Source organism: Arvicanthis niloticus, chromosome 25 (genome assembly GCF_011762505.2).
Source record: "Arvicanthis niloticus isolate mArvNil1 chromosome 25, mArvNil1.pat.X, whole genome shotgun sequence".
NCBI lineage: Eukaryota > Metazoa > Chordata > Mammalia > Rodentia > Muridae > Arvicanthis > Arvicanthis niloticus.
The window spans coordinates 2,001,601-2,023,547 of record NC_133433.1 but is presented as its reverse complement, the minus strand read 5'-3'; the positions used below and the strand labels follow the sequence as shown (position 1 = coordinate 2,023,547).

Below are 21,947 nucleotides of genomic sequence, written 5' to 3'. Positions count from 1 at the left end.
TTCTATGCCATCAGGCTCTGGTGGGCTGGCTAGCCAGGAACTGACAGGCATGGCTGGCCTGCTCTCATCTCGTGGAGACTCTCTGACTCAGAGCTCCGAAATCTCTCCACCCAGTTCGCTAAGTTCCCACTGGTAGGTCGCTACTATGCCAGCCCTATTTCCCACGGCCTTTTGGGGTGCACTTCTTGCAAACCCATGTTTTGCCACTGTACCTTTCTCTCTGGAACCCAGTTGAGCCACCGTGTGAAGGAAAACACACAAACTTAGTTCAGAATCAATGGTAACTCAATTGCTGCGCGCAACTAACATCCTAATTTATAACTCATTCTAAGTTAAATCCTCGGGTAGCGGATCCAAACGGATTCACCACCTGAAATGGTGTCTCTGCTCTCTACATTTTCCGACTCCTCTCCCATCCTCCACCTCTTCTCTTCTCCCCTTCCACTGTCCCTTTGTCCAACCTAGAAGTCCTGCTTGCTTGCCCAGTGATTGGTTTCTTTATTCATTAGAAGGGTCACACGAAGTCCTGAGTACATGATTCACTACTCATCCCAGGCAGCTTCTCTTGGGGAAGCTGAATTAGCCTCAAAGTACAAACAGTACCAGGGCTATCCACAACACAACAATGGTATAGAGCTCGAGTTTACTATGTAGCTAAGGACCTTGAACTTCTGATCCTCCTGCCTCTACTTCCCATGTGCTGAGATTACAGGCATGGGCCACCATGCCTGGTTGGTGAGCTTTTGCTTTGGCTTGACTTTGCAATAGGGTCCAGGGTGCCCTAGAACGTGCAGTCCTCCTACCTAAGCACTACTGGTGTTGGGACCACAGACACATCGGCTGCCCCTACAAGTCTTGAGAGCACTGTCCTATTTCTCTTTACTCTGCGGGAGACTATCTGGCAGTTCATTCTATGACCATTAGGAATGCTCCATAAACAGCTCAGGAACAACCTTTCAAGGCCCCTTGCTGAGGAGTAAGGAGATGGCTCAGTTGGCAAATGGCTTTGATGAAAGCATGAAAACCTGAGTCTGAGCCTCAGCACCCATGTGAAAAAGCCAGCCACAGACTAGGAGATAGATGGCTCAGCAGTTAAGAGTATTGGATGCTATTCCAGAGGTCCTGAGTTCAATTCCCAGCAACCATATGGTGGTTCACAACCATCTGCAATGGGATCTGATACTCTCTTCTGATGTGTCTGAAGACTGTTGTGTATATACATGAATATGAATATATATATGTATATATATATATGTGTGTGTATATATATGTATATACATACGTGTATGTATATACATATACATACACACACACACACACACACATATAGTAAGCAAGCCCCCAGTTAAATGTTTTATTTTATAAGGGTTGCCTTGGTTATGCTTCACATCAATATAACAGTAACTAAAACACACATATATAATTTGAAAATACAATATAATAAAAAATATTTTTGAAGCCTGAGATAGTAGTGCATGCCTATAATCCCAGCACAGGGAGGTGGGAACAAGTAGATCCTAGGGCTTACTTGCCAGCTACCCTAGCCAAATTACAGAGTTCTAGGTTCAGTGAGAGACCTTGTCTTAAAAATTAGAGATGAGTTAAGAAAGGCACCTGTGTCAGCGTGTCTCCCCTTTCCCCTACCAGTCCCTTATGGGGTTGGCTTCAACAAAACATCTGTCAGGAGCATTCTCTCACCATTGATGCCAACCATCATGGAGTCTTTCCTTCAGGCTAGAACTAACCAGATTCAGTAGACATAAAATTCCCCAACATGGCGTCCGTGACGGACCACAATGGGCACATCTGGATCAGGCCGTGTACAGTGAGAGGTTATTCTCTCTCAGAGGGCACAAACTGTCACCAGCCATTTTCACTGTCCGTGTGGAACAGAACCTCACTGTGAAGGTCAAGGGCTGATGTTAAAAGTACAGCTCATGGGCTGGAGAGATGGCTCAGTGGTTAAGCGCGCTGGCTGCTCTTCCAGAGGTCCTAAGTTCAGTTCCCAGCAACCACATGGTGGCTCACAACCATCTGTAATGAGATCTGCTGCCCTCTTCTGGTGTGTCTGAAGACATATAAAAATAAATCTTTTTTTTTAAGTCTAGTTCATAAAAAAACACATATCCGACTAATAATATACAGTTGCTCCTAATAACTGTGCATTTTAGAGGTGCACTGTAACAGAAATAGTGTTTATTCCAGGTAAGAAAATCAAAATGCTTACGTTCTTTTGGAGGATTATTTGTTTTCTCTATAGTTCTATAAAAACATTATCTGTGTAATAAAGAATTACACAGATACCTGACCCATCCATTCCTCTACAGCCCACAGCTACCAGCCCGGTTCAGAGGCAAATTCTTTGCCATGAACAAAACTTCACAGACCTTTGGCCTCCACCACAGCCTACCAACCAGACTCCAGCATCTTCTCTGGCTCCTTCACACTCTCTTAAAGGCATAATAAATCTGGTGTTGTTCAGTGGTAGAGTACTTTCCAAGCATGTTCAAAACCCTGGGTTCAAACTCCTACCACCACAGAATAGTAAATTTAAATAACTAAGTAAGTGTACTTGTGTTCATTCTTCTCTGAAAACCTTCGCCAGTGCAACACAATTTTCGATACAGTTGCAGTCTGGCCAGTCTTGTCACTCTTATCTCATAGGTCTGGTCTTCCCAAGTCCTCCCTTGAGGAAGGAATCCTCCCTCCTTTAGTCAATCATCGCTATGTTTTGAAGCCAGAGTCTAGCTGTTGCTTCCCCCAAGGCTCTCCCTAACCCATCAGTCCAGATAAACTCCTCAGCATCTGGAAGCATTTCTTAGATTTGTTCAATGTCTCTTTTGGGATGAACTGTGAACTCCCAGAAACAAGAATCATTACAGCCTCAGGCTGGAACATAGTAGACACTGAATAAATATTGAAATTAAATATATTCTTTCTTGAAAGTGAAGATCTGGGGCTGGGGCAGTGATAAAACCCTGCTTGGCATGTACAGGGCTCTAGGTTCAATCCTCAGCACCACAAAAAGGGAAATGGGGGTGGGGGTGAAAAGGTCAAAGAAACAACCAACCAGGCACTGTACACATGAGGTTCTGAACACAAACAGCACTAAGGATAGCTCCCTCTCTTAGAGTGTTATCTCCTAGGGTTCTCTAAGAACAGATTTTTCAAAGATGAGAATGTGGGAAGATGTGTGTTTTTCGTGTCTGTGTGCCTACAGCTCCAAGCTATGACAAAGCAGTAGTAACCACTACCATGACTGAATCTGATGTCATTGTCTGACTTTTAAACACGCAGTGTTTAAAAGCACTGGTTTTTTTGTTTTTGTTTGTTTTGTTTTGTTTTGTTTTTTAAAGCACTGAAGCTTCAGGGCTTCCAACACAGGACACATTTTAGAAGATTATTTTGGTTGGAGAATGAGTTCAAAATGTGTCATTTTCTTGACACCCTGTAGCCATTATCAAGCCAGAAGAGCATTTGCTCACCTCTTCCGTACTAAAGCTCAGAGTTCAAAATCCAAAGAAACATTTCTTAGCCCATCTGTCCACTTGACAACAGACCCATCTGGCTCACCCCAAGTTATTAATCATCTGGAAAAACGTTTCCTAAACTGCAGGGAGAAGACATTTGGGGCTTTTTAAGTTTGGGGGATGTTGGGAATTGAACCTGTACCCTTATTCATGCTAAGCACAGGCCTTACCACTTAATCATCTGGAAAAATTTGGATGCTGTAAGTGGTGTCAACCAGGGACAAGAATACAGACACTGGCTATGGGGAACTCCTATCAGTTAGACGAGGGAACACTCCTGGGACAAGTATGCTTATACAGGATAAAGAAGAAAAAAAAGGGAACAGGAAGAAATAAAAGCAGAGGAAGAGAAGGTAAAGGAACAAACAGAGAAGGCATGCAATTTTAAGCATCAGGTGTAAGAGATTTGGGACAAGCAGACTCTAGGGATGGCCAATTACGTCAGTACTTTGAGATTTTGAGAAACCCTGGAATCGGGTTGAAAACACTGCCGCTCCACCAGTTCTCAGTTCTGTCTGGGAGACATCCCCTTGGTTTCCAGGAGAAGGGACTTTAGGATTGGCCTCATGGGAAACAACAGAAGAGTTAGGGGATAAACACAGGGCTAAAGAACCAGTGTGTTCCCATTTTCACTATTGGTTTGTGCAGTCTTATTTGTGATCCCATGGATCCATTGCTGCTACCTAACAGGAGGGAAGACTCCATCTGGGCGGATCTAGGCCTTGCCCCTCAGATCCTGAAGGACCAACCCCTTGTCTCCTAGAAATAGCCGTAGATAGTGTGTGTGTGGAGGTGAGGCACAATCACGCACATAAAAGCTGTAGCTTTCACAGCATCCCCAGGACCTGAGGGAATAGAGAGAAGTTCAATTTGTGAGTCAAGCTTGCCCTGACCAGCTGACACTTCAGATGAAGAGTCACTGAGCAGAGTGAAGGTAAAGGCCAGGCAGCACAACCCATACAACCCATGCTCTCATTCTCTCTCTCTCTCTCTCTCTCTCTCTCTCTCTCTCTCTCTCTCTCTCACACACACACTTACACACACACACACTTACACACACACACACACACACACACACACACACACACACACACACTGGTTTCACTCTTTCCAGTAGGCCTTGTTTACGGGGAAGACACTAATAGTTTTAACTGCTTTCCCATATTTTGAGCAACCTGAGCCAAATAACCCAGAGCAAATGCTGTACTGTCCTGAAACTGTGCCATTTACATCCTTAAAGGAGATCAAACAAACCTATATGGGCCATGAGCCTGCAGCTCTGGATAGCCAAGGATCTTCTGAGTATCCTCAGCAACAATGCCTGGCATTCCTCTGACTAAGCTGGTAAAATCTTGCCTCAACCCTGGGGATTGCCTATAATTCAAAACAGGATTTACAGAATTGTCAGGACCAGGCACAATGTAATTTAGCCCGTAGAATTGTTGTAACTGCAGACATGTTCCTGGGCACAGAGCATTACAGAGGGGTTGGCAGCCTCTTACGGAATCCTTTGCAAGCCCATCAACAATCTGCATTGCTGCCTTAAGGGCATGGAGACACCAGACAGTAACCCAACAAAGAAGAAAGAACCTTGTTGCTGCCTGAGATTCACCAGGGCCCAGAAAAATTGTACCCAGACTGTGTGACCCAGTCCTAATAAGCTCCAGAGAGTTGACCCCAGACAGGAAGGGGCTTGCAAAACAACCGACTTTTGAAAATGCTAGCAAGACTTGTAAGACTTAGTAGTTCTTCTAAGTGTTTAAATCAGGCCATGATTAGATTGTTTTCAATATAGATCTTAGCTACCGTCAAGTCATGGCTCTCACAGCTGCCCTTCAGGAAGCTGTATGCCCTGAGGAAGCAGGTAGTGACCTGTTGTTAGTCACATGGGAAAACAGGACATTTTGCTCATGATACCATCACAGGAATTTCAAATTAAAAGTAAACAGTGCTTTGTAGCCCCTAGATGGCTGGCACTTCGGTGCCAGGGTCATGCCCAAGATGTCAGAGAGAAATCCATTGGGCTAACAAATGTGGTTCATAAACAGTCAGCATAGGCAACCTCAGAGAGGGTTGGGAAACTACTGATGTATCCCACGCCAGTCCCACTCAACAGTGGAGGCTCTGACCATATGAACCAACAGGACAAACCTATGGCACCTTCGGGCAGTGGCAGATTCTACCTCAGTTTTACCACTCGACTTATACTAACCCCTAGCACAGTGTAAATTAGTGTAAGTGAGGCCAAAAAGAATTGGTAGGGGAATACACATCTCTCCCTTGTTTTTTCTAATTGTTTTCGAAACCTATAGGATCTTCCTACAACAGCCTGCCGCTGTGTGTTTTGCGGAATAGCTATTTTATGTTGGACACAAGGTTTTAGATGCAGCAGAAGTATAAACGTTTTACCATCTTTTCCATGGGACACAGGAACTCTTGCATCGCCCACAGAGTTCCCACTATGGTAGCCTATTGGGTCACACTTACGTGTGCCCAGACCATTGGCTGGAGGTACTGTACAAGCCGATGCCTTTGTCTCAGTGTCCCTATTCTGCTCTCCTGCTGTCCTGGTGTCCTGCTGCTACGCAGACTGCTTCAATACAAGCTTGTGATGGTCATGCTTTGTACCAACACCTCCTCTTTACCAGAGGAGTTCATCTTTCCTGAGAGCAAGCTAGGCAAACAGTAAAGCAATGTACCTACTCTTTCCTTTTCAGCCTGTCATTTTTTCGCCCCAGGGAATCACAATACTCTCTGGTGGATGAATGTTCTTCATATCTCCTTTAGGAAAGCAGTTTGTGAGTATTTCTGTTGATACCTGTTCTTATTCTCTTTATGCCTATACTCACAAGGAAGGTTACAGACCATACAGCTCACTGCCTGGATGCATTTGCCACTATGGGCTGTCCTCAGCACTTCAAGATGGAATACACCGCTAATACACTAACAATTCTTTAAATAAGGTCTCATTTACTCTGATTTTTAAGAATCACACAAAAGATGACCTCACTGCCCCAGAACAGCACTGATCGTCACAGGACAAAGTAGATTCTAAACTGCTATGGGAAGATGTCATGCCGGGGAAGACGATCTGGCCCATTACCTTTGCTGATGTGGGGATGGGGGCAGGCTTGTGTTTTCTCTGAAGGCTCACAATGGCCACTTTGGGTAACTCTGAGACACATAAAAATCCATGGATCTAGAGATGAGCCTGGCTCCAGGTCTGAGGAGGCTGAGAAGAGCCTAGAGCAGAACCAGAGTGGCTGAAGCCTATATAGAGTAGTCTTAGAGGAGGCGGGCTCCTGTACAAACACTGCCACCAACATGGCTTCCCATAAAAAGGCTGGTGCAAATGGCAGAGGAGGGGACGTGGAACCTGAGTTTGGAAAATAATCCAAAGGTTATATTTCTTATAATTATACCAATGCAGGTAAGACAGGTCAGGGGAAGCCAACTGAGTCAATGCTATTTCATCCAGTGGGTTGGCTACATCCTCCCATACCTGTTTTGGAGGTTAGCTCTAACTACCTAGAGATCTAATGGACTCAGCTACGGGTTACAGCCTACAATGTAGAAAGGACTTAATGTCACATGACAACCAACACATAGCGTGACAGCAGCTCCTTGTAATGAAAACAGATTTAACTGGAGAACCACCTCCTGTGTGTTTTTGGACCCAAAATAACATGAAAAATGTAATAATGTGGATGTGGTCCAATTATATACACACACACACACACACACACACACACACACACACACACACCAGAAAAGCAAAGGCTTCTGACCAACTGTTTCTCTTGCTAATTCTGGAAAACACTCTAGATTAGCTTCGAGGCTTCAATCCGTTAAACACTACTTTTGTTTGTAATGGGGACATTGCCCGTTATCAAAAGGTAAACGGCTTGGGCCAGTGAGATGTGTCTGTCTCTAGAACCCACATGGCAGGAGGAGAGAACTGACCCCTGCAGCTTGTGTTCTGACTCTACAAATGTGCCTGCATATATAAACACACAACAAAAATAATTGTAGAAACAATTTTTAAAAGATCTCCAGGACTAGAGAGATAGCTTAGCAGTTAAGAGCACTGACTGCTGTTGGAGAGGTCCTGAGTTCAATTCCCAGCAACCACATGATGGCTCACAACCAGCTGTAATGGGATCCGATGCACTCTTCTAGTGTGTATCTGAAGACAGCTACAGAAATGGGCAAAATCACACACATACACACATACAAGAAGAAATGGACAAAACACACACACACACCGAACAAACAGAAAACCTAAGCAGACCATTAAAAAGTAAGAGATTGGGTAATAAAACACTTCCAGTCACTACTGAATCTGTCACACATTTAAGGATGGCCTACTGCCAATCCTCCTTAAGCTAGTCTAAAAATAGAAGGAAATGTTTGAAACACATTCTCTACTGTTTATAGGAACCAGTGGGGTCCTAAGGCAGCAAGGACCTACTTATCCAAGAGCTTGAAAAAAAGGTTTGTGCATAGCAGTGAGCCAGCATGGCCTTTCCTGGAACCTGCTGCTTGAGAGTTTAAGAACACAGAATAAAAAGGCTTTGCTAAAGAAATACTCTAGAACTCATCTGGGATCTCTGAAAGGTGACAGTCACCTAGAAAACAGGAACAGACTCCAGGAACACAACCCAGCCCCAAGTCATTCCAGTGAGAGAAAAGCCAGAGAGAGAGACTGCCTAGCTAACATACAAGGGCAGGGTTTCATGTCCAGAACACACAAAGTATCTAATCTTTTAAGAGGCTAGAGATGTAGCTCAGCAGGGAAACTGTTTGCCCAGCATATAAAAAGCCCTGGGTTCTGTGCCTAGTACTACAAAAACAGTCAAGGCCAGTGTGAGCCATTCAAAACCATGTCTCTCATCTCCCAAAGAAAGATACAAAAACCAATAGGAAGATAATCTAGAGGTGCAAACCAGCAGCATCACAAGACAAGTACCAGAGAGCCAGGAAATCCCACAAAGGTGCTCAGAAGTCAAGGGAATAGAAAATAAAACAACCACCCACCCCCCACCCCACCCCCCGCTGCAGTTAAGAGCAGCTAAAAATTTAGATGCCTAAAAATCCCCAAGGTGAACCATGTTGGAAGGGTAACAACTCTTACACTGTGAGTTGGCATAGCTAATACCTCAGAAGCTGTTTGGTCAGGCCAGACAGGCTTTTTGCAATGATCAATTCCAGTTCTGGGGAAAACATCAAAAAAAAAAAAAAAATGCAGAAACATATACCACAGGACATTTAAGCAATGATGTTCCAACACAAATCAGAACAACAGTAACAACTGCAAAATAAGTTGTTGGCAATCTATTTAAGCACAAAAATCATGTAATCTATTCCCACGAACTGTGGCAGGCTCCCGGGAGTGTTTTATGTAGATAGTATTTCCACTTATGGTTTGGTTACTTCAGTAACTAAAATGAGACAGTCCAGGTAATAATGCTTCACACACTGGAACACGAACATTTCCAATCACATTATAATTTACATTTTAAGCTAAAGAAATAATTACTGTATTCTGAATCCCTTTGCCACACAGAAGGAAACATTTAATTGCTTTATGTGATGCTCACAGATACGTAAAGAAAACATGAATAGCTTTCTGTCCCATGATAAAATTAAACAAAATATTTAGGTTATATTTGGAAGTTATACTTAGGTTATATTTGTATACCTGTACACAAAGTTGGAAATACAGATATTTTAAAACTGTGAAATAATCAAAATGTCCATTAATAACAAAGTTATAAACTGTGCTATATAATATATTTATATATTTATATATATATAATATATATAAATATATAATATGTTTACAGTGTATTTATACTATATAGCAATATAAATCAAGAAGCTGTGTCTATCCACAAACACAGGAGCAAATCTCATAAGCATCCTGCCAAACTAAGGAAGGCTGTGGCATGATCCACCCACAACAGCACTGGAAAATATATAAAGTAATCTGCTGTGTTGAAAATCAGAGAGGAAGCTTGCTCAGTAGGAAGGGTAGGAAGCTTCTGGAAGGTTAACAGCATTCATATCTAATGTAAACACAATCATTCCTGATCCATACACGAGACTTGTGTCTTTCCAGGTGGAATCTTTTCATGTGTGGGTGTTTGGCTACATGTATGTCTGTACACTACATGTGTGCCTGGTGCCCATGGAAGTCAAAAGGTGTTAGAGACTCTGGAACTGAAGTTACGAGTGGTTGGGAGCCACCATGTAGATACCGGGAATCAAACCTGAGTCCTTATCCTTACATGGTTACAAGGGCTGTGGACCATAAGTTTTTAGACCTGCATTTCTTGAGGGGAAACAACTCCTTCTTTAAAAGGCAGTGAGAATTATGACATTTGACCTCCTCCCCCATCACTGCCTCTGATTATAACAGACACTAAAGCACAGTGTGCTGTGGCACTAGTTGCTGGGCCTTGCAGCACTTTCTGCCACTACTAAAATCTTCCTTTGGGGGCTTTACTAGCACTGGGAGGACACAGTTCACCCCAACGAACAGGTATCCTCACAGGGTGCTAGTCTGGCTCCCCACCAGCCAGGACCTCTGCCCTTAAATGAGGGCAGTCACTATGGTGTCTTGTTTGCTTTGTTTTGCTGCCTTGGCCTTCTGAGTAGGTGGGGTCACAGGGAGTGCCTCTGAGCACAGCTCACAGCACATGAGGCTTACATTACCCTACAGCACTGTGTGGAGAAGGTGCCGTACAGAGACTGATACACATCAAAGAGACCTGTTCCACACTGCTTTGTCTGCCTTGAGACCTGGGTACAACCCACAGGATCAGCTTTTTAAAAGTAGGGAATTTACTTGTGTTTTTAAAATAGCCTGAGAATGGAGTAAAAATGATGAACAGCTATACATCGACATTTAAGGCTTCTCACTGACCTTGGAACTGTTCTCAGCTTCATTTCTTTAGAACTCCAATCATGCTAGCCCTTCCTTCATATCCATGTGAGGCCGGACTGGGAGCCATGTTCTCTCTGGTCAACCAACCCCACTCTCAGATGATGGGGACAAGGGAATCCAATTACTTGTCACAAAATCATGAGGACAAACATGAATGCCGTTTTTTTCCTTCTTTAGGAAGTAGTAACATCAGCAATGAGACCAAATTAATGATAATATTAAAAGTAGCCACATAACTAAAGCAAGCTACGCTTTCAGAATTTCATGAACATTACTCTATAAAGCCCTCAAAAGTCTACTCATACCACTAACTTATTCACATGCTTTCCAGATAGAAAATGCACAGACCAGATAGAGATGCACAGACCAGCAAAACAGCAGTGGCCGCCACATCACTCAGAGCAGCAGGGCCTTCCTTATGCCTCAGTGTGTGCTTCTGAGAGCTTTAGGGCTCATCTCTGGACAGGAAGTCAGGCTTCCTTAGAGAAGAAGGAATCTGGTGAGGGCCTGAGGTAAGTGTAGCTGTGGGAAGACTTTACAGATGAAGAAGTTGGGCTATGGTAGGCCCACTCATGACCTCCACACTATAGTAGGTTGCTATTTAAATGTTCACATCACATAAAAACCTAAGATAGAAATTTCTAGAATCTAGATGAACAGGGAACAGAGGGTGACCCTCTTCATTCAGGACAATCTAAGCAACTCCCAGCTACACCCACCCCCAAACTTAGTTACTGCCTTCCACACCATTCACCCTACAGAGAGCTGAACACCTACTATGCACAGTGCAGCAGCACTTCAGCAGAATGAAGCAAGGATCTTGGCCTCCAAGTAACTTAGTCTATAACAGCTTTCTTAGCATATGAATACGTTATTTACATGCCTTGTTTACATACATATGTTCAGAAAAGGCAAACACAGAAACTATGTGTTTTTAGTTGAGTAGGACATTGGAAATTACTGTAGTAGACACTGGGCTTCACTGGGAATAGATGAAACGTTCTGTTATGATGATGGCTTTGCAACTGTAAATACCCTGAAAGGCAGTAGATTTTGTGGTATACGATTTGATCTCATTTGATAGTCTGCTATTTTAGAAATAACTAATGATTTGCCAGACATGGTGGTGCACACCCTTAATTCCAGCACCGAGTAGGTAGAGGCAAGTAGATCTGAGTTCAAGCCCAGGTTGGTGTACAGAGTGAATTCCAGGGCAGTCAGAGCTGTCAAAACAAAACAAGACAAAAAAAAATAGTAATAAAAAAGAAAAGAACCTAGACGCTGAGGAATTAGCCCACTGCTTCAGGCCTTGAGATTGGCACAGAAGACTGAAGAGTCCTGAAGTCCTGCTTCTTGGATAAGAGAGGCTGCGGTTTACTTTGTGCACACTTTGTATGAGTTGGCATCTGTAACAATATTTTACACAGGTTGTTTAATGCAGCTGTTTTCGAAGGCCATTCAGTAGCAGCCTGTCTACTGACACGTCCCTTAAAGCATTCAGCGCATCCCTCTGGTTCTAAATTAAGCTGTGGTAACAGTCAAAGGATACATCACCTGGGGTTGGCAGCTGTTTCCGCTCTGACTCAGGCTGACAGAGCATCCACCACCTGGAGCCTTGCCAGTAACCAACAGACAGAGAACGTGAACTGGATGAACACACACATCCAGACCCAAAGTGACACAAGACATTTCTAACTAGAAGTAGTAGTCACGTGAACTTACCAGACGGCTAGGAAGTGTAAAGACCTAGATGGTTTTGCATAGTCAATCTACAGCACCAATGTCTACTCAGGTACTCAGGGTTTAGAATAGTCAGGAGCGGGTGATGGTGACACAGCATGCTAGGCTCCCTATCTCTGACATGCTTCCTTATCCACACAATGAAGAAATAATATTCACCTCATCGTCTGAGTGTATTTCTAACTGCAAAAAAATACAGACGGGGCTCCATATAAATAAGGAGGTGCTACTGTCGTAAATATCGCATAACTTATTATTAGGGCAAAGATATTAAAGCAGTGTTTGCCTTTGCAATGTAAATAACAAGCAGGCACTGTGGAATATGCTGTTATAGACGCCATGCATACAAAGTAGGCACAGGTAAACCACAGCCTTCTGAGTGCCAAGAAGCAGGACTCTTCAGTGTGGCATGGTCAGCCTCCAAAACCTGGAGCAGTGGGCTAATTCCTTAGCTTCTAGTTTCCTTATTATTATTTTGGGGGGTGCGGGCATTTCCAAGGCTCCCAAACACTGAAAATTGGGACTTCAACTCCATCACTGGTTTGCCTGCAGTGGTATTTCACACTGTCTAGCCTTTTACCATTAATGGACTATTCTCATTCATTTGCAGTGAGAGCTGTTTGGGAAGCAAACACACACACACACACACACACACACACACACACACACACACACACCCCTCACAACCCTAGGTTTGCTTTAATTCTCCTAGCCTGGGAGGATGTGCGAGAACTTATCTCTCAAGGCAAGATGGAAACGGACAGACAGTGGTCCACACCCAGACAGATGAAAACTGCTTACTTTAGCCCTCAGGAGTGCTCCAGCCACCTCTCACACATCAGGGACAATTGCTGGGATGGTGGGGCCATACTTAAGTGTTCAAGAGACAGTAGCTGTTGTCACCCTCCCAGTATAGTGGGGGTGGGGAGAGGCTTTATTCTGTTGTCCAGGCTGGAACAGAAATACAAATTTAAAAGCCAGGAGGACATGATCCAAAATTTTTTAAGTTTTAATAGAATAAAGCTTGAAGACTATATGAATAAAGCTTAAGACGTTGATTATAGTAAAGTACACACATGCAGGAAAAGACATCTCTCAGCGCTGGGGTTTTTCAAATATGGACATTTAAGCAATGATGTTAGTTTTAGTAGCTGAGTCCCAGATGGCCACCAATACTGTCACAGGCAACCCTTTCTGCCCCTCCAGGTGTCTGAGCAATGCTCTTGTTCTGTCATGCTTCACAGAAATGTCTCTCTGTGCTCAAGTTCATATTTCCTGGCTGTCAGGTTGGACCCATGCTCACGGGCTCTGGCAAGGTTGCCTCTCAGCATCTCAGGGTCACTTACTATCAACAGCACCCTGTGTTACACCTTAATGTTAAAATCAATAGACACAAGCATCCTATAGACATGAACTCTCCAGCCCCAACTCAGTCCTAAGCCAGAGCCATTCAGCTACGCCACTCCTGGACTTCTGACTCACAGAAACTTTAGTGGAGTTGTTTCCACGTGCCCCTTTGCTTATACAGATGTGGGTCATGATGGTACACCTTTAGTAGAACACATACAGGAACTTACTGCAAAGCCTTTAGCTTTTAGCTGGCAATGGTAGCACATGCCTTTAATCCCAGCACTCAGGGGGCAAAATCGGGCTAATCTCTGTGAGTGCAAGACTAGTCTGGTCTACATAATGAGTTCCAGGCCAGCAAGGTCACATAGTAAAACCCTGTTGAGGGGTTAGGGAGCCCTTCCAACTTTACTGTATACATGAAAATATTCATAATCGAACACTGAAGGCAAGCTCAGGATGCACAACATAAAACCGGGTCAGTCCAGGAGTTGCAAGGAGGTCTCTGGTGCAGAATGATATAGAAGGGCTACAAAGGGGGCTAGAGTATGGGTCAAGTGTAGAAATTAGTATATTTGAAGCCCTGGCACCTCAAAATATTCCTCGCTACTTTACCAAGGAAGACAGACTATGATTATAGAAGCAGATACCTTGATTCACTATAAACATTTACATGGTAAGGTACGAATTTATGTAAAGTAGTATTTGATACATATGCACTCATTGGCTTGGTTTATTCAAACCTCCAGTTTTCAAAGAGATGCTGACTTGCCAATTGTGACTCCAGCTCTTTTTGATACCTATCTCTGCATATGTTACGCTGAAAACAGTGAAAACAGTGCTGTTCATGTCAAACGCTAGAAGTGCACTTCTAGACAGATAACACAATCAGCCTGTGTTGTATGTAATGATATGAACCATAAAAACAGTTCGGCGTAAATCTAGGCCCATTATTTAAAAAAAAAAAAAAAAAACAAAAAAAAACAACCTTGCCTGTCAGTGATTTAGAGCTTACTTCCTTTATCTTACACACACCAGAGACTGTAAACTAACAGTGAAAGCTAGCTACTCCCAAATAAACAGTATGCATTAGACATAAGCTTGGGCAACACCCACGGTCAGACTTGGTGTTTATACAGAAGCTTGTGCACATAAGGGATCCGCCTACCACTGGCCAGCACCTCACTGTAGACCTATGGTATTCACTACAGCTGCACAGGAGGAGCTGGTCTCACCTCCTTCCTAGATGTTGGGGACAGAAAGCTGATATCTACAGTTTTAGACCCCAGGCTGGAGATTTAAATGGGGACTAGCTAGAGGCACTTGCACAAAACTGGGAAGCTGGAAGTGAACAGAAGCTTTCTCCATGTAGAGGGGTGTGTGTGTGTGTGTGTGTGTGTGTGTGTGTGTGTGTGTGTGTGTCAGGGATGAAGAATTGATTTTGTTTCAATTAGGCTTATGGAGGTGTGGCTGACAAGTTAAAACTGTATGTATTAAATGTACACGTTGGTAATGTGTTATATCGAATACATCACCTCAGTTGCGTATGCTATAATGACACTGGCTATCCCTCAGCAACTTCAAGCATCACCATTGACTGCAGTTGCTATGACGTGCATTGTGTTTCCAGGACCTCTGTACCTTATAACTGAAAGTGTATTGTCTCAGTCAACATCGCCCCATTTCCTGCAGTTCTTGGCTCCTGTAATCACTGTTTCTAATAGTTAGCTTTTTAATATTTGACATACAAGTAAGACTCTGCAGTATTTGGCTCTCTGTCTGGCTCATTTGACTTAGCACAGTGGCCTCCAAATCTTCATCTTTGTTGCTGCAGATGACAGGTTCTCCTGTGAGGCTGAGTCCCATGGCCTATTATATTACTATGTACACATTTCTCTTTATCAAAGCTGTAACCCCAGCACTCAGGTGGCAGAGGCAGAAGGAGGGCTGAAAGTTCAAGCCCTCCTAGTCTCTGTAGCCAAGCTGTTTCAAAGCAAAGAAGTGTTTGTTTACATATCTACAAGCATGGTTGTTCAGAACATCTTTGAGGTGAATGTAGAGAGAGGTCAGCACCCTTTGAAAGATGACCTCATTTCCTTTGGAGACAGACAAATGCACAGAAGTGGGGTTTCTGGGTGTCATAGACATTCTAACTATTTTGAGGAACTTCCATCTTTTCTCCAGTGGCTATATCAAATGGGAGTTTCCCCTGAGAGTTGAGAGACATTGTGGGGGCACACTCCAGCTTCTTGCTCTTTGAAGGCCAGGTAGAGAATGGGTTCTTAATTTACCACCCCCGTTAATGTCTTTGGAGTCAGCAGCTAAAGAGGACCAATCCTTCACTGTGCTGGGAGGATTATGAGCGTCTGGCCCATAAGCAACTCCTCTTCCACCTGTGAGAAGCAGCCACTGGGAGGAGGTGAGAGGCTGACCATTCTTAGGTAGCCTACTTGGAGAGCCCTGCAATTGCTTTTGAGTATGTTAATATAATAACACAATACTTGCCACATTGAATTGCATTTTTATAGTTATTATTAAAATTAGGCTTAATTATTGTATTTTCTTAGAGTAGCCAAAAGCCCAGGAGGGATGCTGTCTGGTAAGGAATACAAAGATCAACTCTGGAGCTTCAGTTACAGATGGTTGTGAGCCACCATGTGAATGCTGGGAATCAAACCTGGGTCCTCTGGAAGGACAGCCAGTGTTCCTAAACTCTGAGCCATCATCTCTTTATCCCTACAAGGATCAAATCTTAATCTGGGTTATCTGTTTATCGGCTGGGCTGCAGAGATGGCTCAGTGACTTAGAGTACTCTGTTGCTCTTACAGAAGACCTGGGGTTTGCTTCCCAGCATCTACGTACATGACGGCTCACAACCATTCGTAACTCGAGTTCCAATGGATCTGATACTCTCTTCTGACCTTCATGGGTACCAGGCACGCATATGGTACACACATATACATGCAGGCAAAACATTTACACACATAAAATAAATAAATCTAAAGTAGATTTTTTTTTCTTTACAAAAATGTATGTATGTATTAGCCAAGACTGCTCTGAAAACCTAAGGACAAGGGTGACAGTCACCAGCAGACAGGTGTTTGGATTTGTTTCTGCTTATAGCTCTACTGGGATGTTGAAATGGTTATTCTACAGGAGATAAATATGGTTAGGCTATTTTTACAATGACAATTTAGTTAGAATACTGTTATTTTTGTTTCTTTGTTAAGACAGGGTCTCAGGCTAGAGAGATGGTTAAAACCAATGACTGCTCTTCCAGAGGTCCTGAGATCCATTCTCAGCAACCACATGGTGGCTCACAACCATCTGTAATGGGATCTAATGCCCTCTTCTGGTGTGTCTGAAGACAGCGACAGTGTACTCACATACATGAAATAAACGAATCAAAAAAAAAAAAAAAAAAAAAAAAAAAAAAAAAAAAGACAGCATTTCACTATATAGCCCCAACTGGCTCAGAACTCAATTTGTTGATCAGGCTGGCTTTGAACTCACTGAGATCCACTTGCCTCTACTTCCTGCATGCTGATATTAAAGGCATGTGATATCACACCCAGAACAATGTTATTTTAAAAACTCCTTGAAGGGGGAAAATCTTTTCAAGTCAACAGGCAGAGCTCATCTTAAATGACAACTTTTCTAATACTCACTCTTTCTTTAAAGGAATGTGGTGGCCAGGGGTGGTGAGGGGTCACCAACACTGAATAGCCAAAAGAAATGCAACAGAAAGAAATGTAGAGATGAGTATGATTTAATGCCAACAGCAAGTATACAGGAGTGAGGGTGTCTGACTGTACCAGGTGTCACACACCTGTAATTCCAGATGTCACACACCTGTAATTCCAGATGCCACACACCTGTAATTCCAGCACTTGGCTAAGAAAAGAGTTGGGGCAAGTCATCTCTACTACTCAATCATGGCTTTTTGTGAAGATCTGTTCTCTCATATCAAAGACTCAACACAAAGATACACTGTAAACAAGACAAACAAAAAGAGGGTGTAAAATGTAATTACAGCTCTACACATCAGACCAGGTGCACACAGTACTGGATTATCTTCAAGCATCTCCAAATGATGCTATTCTCAATGACACTCTTCCAGTTTCTGAAATGTCATTTTCTTTAATGCAAAGAAGTGGTGTAACAGTCAACGGGCATTCATTATGTTTTGTTTCCTTCCTAAGAGGCCTTGTGAGTTGGGGCAACTGTCAGAGCATGCCAAAGGAACACTTCAATAAGCTGATGTGTCCCAAGAAATCTGACACCACCTGATCTGGTGCTGCTTTAGCCAGGAGGACATTGCCCTCCGTGCACATGTGGGCCAGAGCTCCATTCACTGGAGACGGCATGTGCTCTTATAGACATGTGTTCTTCTTGAGGAAAATTTAGAATGTTATATACAGAAAAAAACCTGGACAAGCATAGATCCTGTTTTTCTATATGTTCCATGTACAGAAAGCCAACTTTCATGTCCAGAAGTAACAGTTATCCTGTGTTCCATAATTAAAAGCAGCAGAAGCTACTCCCCTAAGAACTGGCCTCTCTGCAAGCCAGGGCCTGATGTATCATCTCTTCAACACAGTACATGTTGTGGCCTTTCTGAGCTGGGAACACTCCTGGCCCTGTGAAGTACATTGTGATTGCCTGGATGCCTTATGGTGACTTGAAATAAAACAAGCTGGCACCAACAATTCAAAATACAATAGAAGTCCTCAGAAACCTGAAACTAGGATGCCCAGCCCTGCGGCACTAGTTTCTTTACCGTGTTAATGCCAAAGGCCCTAAAAGCAGCACTGTTTTCCTGAGAGTAGTAAAGAACTTTATCCTTTTGTGACCTAAAGTGGTTTGAATGAGAAAAGCCCCCATAGGCTTGTATGTTTAAATGTCTGGTTCCCAGTTAATGAAACTGTTTGGGGAGGATTAGAAGGTGCGGTCTTGTTGGACGAAGTATGTCATCCTGGGAGTGGCTTTGAGGCTTTAAAAGCTCACATCAGGCCTATTATCACACTCTTTGCCTGTAACTTGTGGATTAGATGTGCGCTCTCAGCTACTGCTTCAATGCCATGCCTGCCTGTCTCCCACCATGAACTCACCCTCTGAAACTGTAAGCAAGCCCCCAATTAAATTCTTTATTTTGTAAGTTGCCTTGGTCACAGTGTCTCTTCACAACAATAAAATGAGACTATGGCAATGTGTTTTCCTATCCCGTTTTTCCATTAATGCCTTTATGCCCTCTGCCCTAATTATGTGGCAGTGAGAATGCTCAGAAGTCCAGCGGCTTACTGAAGAAAGCAACTGGCAGCACAGCTAGCACTTCCTCTGCTCCAGTCACTGTTCATTATTTAATCACACATACACTTCTGGTTCTTTAATGTAGGTCTGCCTGATGCAACTTTTTTCAGGCAGACGTTACCTTTGAAACCATGGTTATAGCCACACCTACAGGACACATCAAGAAGTGTTGCTACTGAGAACATTAGGCAGCCCCTGGCTTCCATCCCTGAGAAGAGAGGAAGAAGGAAAGAGGATAAAATGGCCCCTGAGCCTCTCCTTAAAGGGGTTGGGTGTTCTAAAGCCCAATCGCCCTGAGCTGCTCCTCAAGGAGCCAGCAACTGTCTAAGTGACAAGAGCCTCGGCTTCCTTCCTCTAGAAACATGGAAAACATCACTGAAGCACAGGATGGCCCGCATCAATGGGAAGAGGGATAAGCATCTCCCTGAGCCAGAATTCATGGCTGGGAAGCGGTGGGATCCAGGAGACAGTGTGCACACTACTCCCTTTACCTCTGAGATTCCCAGGACAGGGTTTTATGAGGTTGTCAGGCACAGCAATGGGCACCACTGTGGTCTGCAGGAAATCTTTCTTCCTCTTGGAATGAACTTGATACCAAAGGGAAGGTCTCAATCCCTTCAAGGCCCCGACAAGCTATTTTGGTCTGATGCTGTATTTCTATTTGCTCCCCTATATTAAGCCCTGCCATGCCTCTGCTCCCTGTTCCAACAATCCTATGGCTGTGAGGCTTCCTGAGCCAATCTGCTACTGATTTCTAAGTGGTTTCAAATTCAAATATGTGTTGTTTTGAGAAAGGGAGGGCAGCTATGTAGCCCAGGCTGGCCTCCCCTTTCACTCTTTCTGACTGTTTCCCCTAGTGCTAGGAATGCAGGCATGAGCCACTGGGCCCAGCACAAATTCTATTTAATATTGTGGTTTGAATAAGAAATGTCCTCCATAGGCATACATAAAGAACACTTGAGTCTCCGATAGAGTCACTGTCTGGGGAGGTTGTAGAACCTTTAGGAAGTGAAGCCTTGCTGGAGGAATGATGACCTTGCTCCACTTCCAGGTTGCCTGCTGTCTTAGTTAGGGCTTCTACTGCTGTGAAGAGACACCATGACCATGGCAACTCTTATAAATGAATCAAGTTGGGGGCTGGCTTACAGTTCAGAGATTTAATCCTCTGCCATCATCTAGAGAAGTACATTGGTAGACACAGTGCTGGAGAAATAGCTGAAGAGTTCTCCACCTGAATCTGTAGGCACCAGGACACTGACACTGGGCCTGGCTTGAGCATCTGAAACCTCAAAGTGCTCCTAGTGACACACATCTTCCAACAAGGCCACACCTACTCTAAAAGGGCCACATCTCCAAATAGGGCCACTCCCTGTGAGCCTATGGGGGCCATTTCCACACACTCATTCAAGTCCATGCCTAGAGCTGCCACAGTCATCTCTCAGCTTCCTGCTCCAGCTGCCTGCCACTACCACTCCACCACCATTTTGGACTTCCCTCTGGAACCATAAGGCCAAATAAACTGTTCCTTCTATAAGTTGCCGTGGTCACAGTATTTTATCTCAGAGGAAAAAAAAAAAGTAAAAAAAAATTCTAAATTAAAAGTAATTTTTTTGTTTGTTTTTTAGACACTCTACTAATCACTGAGGGTAAATTTTCCAGCTAGTAAAGAGAAGGGGAAGAACCCAAAGTCTCATTTTTTTTTTTTTAATAAAGGGCTCTGAGGCCAAGGGTGTAATAGGAGAGAAGCAGAATATCCTAAATTCTCCATATGTGAACACTCGAGCAACTGATAACACCAGCCTCTGCTGGGACAAATGGCTTATTTGCATACATCATAAATTTTCCAAAACTGAAACCTAGTACAAGTTTGTTTGCTATCACTTGGATAAACAATAGGATTTCAAACTCCCCGGAGCATATTCCACAAAGAGGAAGGGAAAGACACAGTGCCGCCCATCCTGTTACGTTGTGATTGGCTCTGGTTACACAGTAACATCAGTTACAGTTACAGTCTACAGTTTTCCTGTAGACTGGCTGTCCACAGGGCCTGTCTCTGATTCACTTCACCTGCTCACAACCCTGAATTAGCTCAGCAGGCTATTGTACAGATGACCCCACAAGTCCTCCTGCAAAAGATACTGTCATTTAGATAACACCACAAATGAAGCTGCTTAGTACAGACAGGTGGGTAGACTGGAGGGAGCGAGAGAAGCAGGCAGTTAAGGGTTAGTACTCACTGTCTTTAGTGTTCCTAAGGCTGGAGAAATGCAACTCTACCCTTTGCATTTCTCTACCTGAGAAAGGGGCTTCATAAGATGTCCAAAAGGCCTAGGTGGCCACTGTTGGCTCATGGCACCCTTCCCATCCTTATTGAGAGCCTAGAGATACACACAAGCACAAACACTGGACCAGAGTAGGCACCAGTTCTAACCCCAGCTCTGTAACTGCTAGACATGAGAACATGGTGACTTACAACAGTCTGTAGCTCCAGCACCAGGAGCTTTAACACGCTCTTCCGGCCTATGTGGTCACCAGGCAAGCACCTGGTGCACAAACATACATGCAGGCAAAACACCCATATATATTAAGTAAAACAAAAATTTTTTTTAAATGAAGGAAAAGAGATGGGGGAGGGATCACGGGAGTTTGGGAGCAAAGATACAAGAGGTACCAACAGAGGCAGAGACTGGAATGACATGGCCTCAAGCCAACAAACATCTATGGCCACTAGGAACTGACGAGGTGAGGGCCAGAACCTCCCTAGAGCACCTGCAAGGGCAGAGCCTCCCAACACCTTGGATGTAGATTTTTGGCTTTCAGAGCTCTGGGGGTAACATTTTTTTTTCTTTTGCCTTAGTGAGAAGCTAATGTGTGAACTAAGAGGTGATGTTTACAGCCCACTAAGGTGTTAAGGGATAATATATTCAAGCCTACCATTTTATACTTTTGTAACAAACTTGATTTCCATAATGAAAAGTGACCATAAGAAACCATCAGACATCAGCACTCATGGAATCTGAAGGGTAAGCAGGACATGAAATGCACAGTGTCAGTGAGGACCGCCAGGGCCA

General features: G+C 43.7%; 1 protein-coding gene across 4 annotated transcripts in view; it reads right to left on the bottom strand.

Annotated features, from left to right (window-relative positions):
* Ankrd6 (ankyrin repeat domain 6) overlaps positions 1-21,947 on the bottom strand; it is a 136,759-nt gene that overhangs the window by 83,333 nt on the left and 31,479 nt on the right. The gene's annotated exons all lie outside the window — the stretch shown is intronic.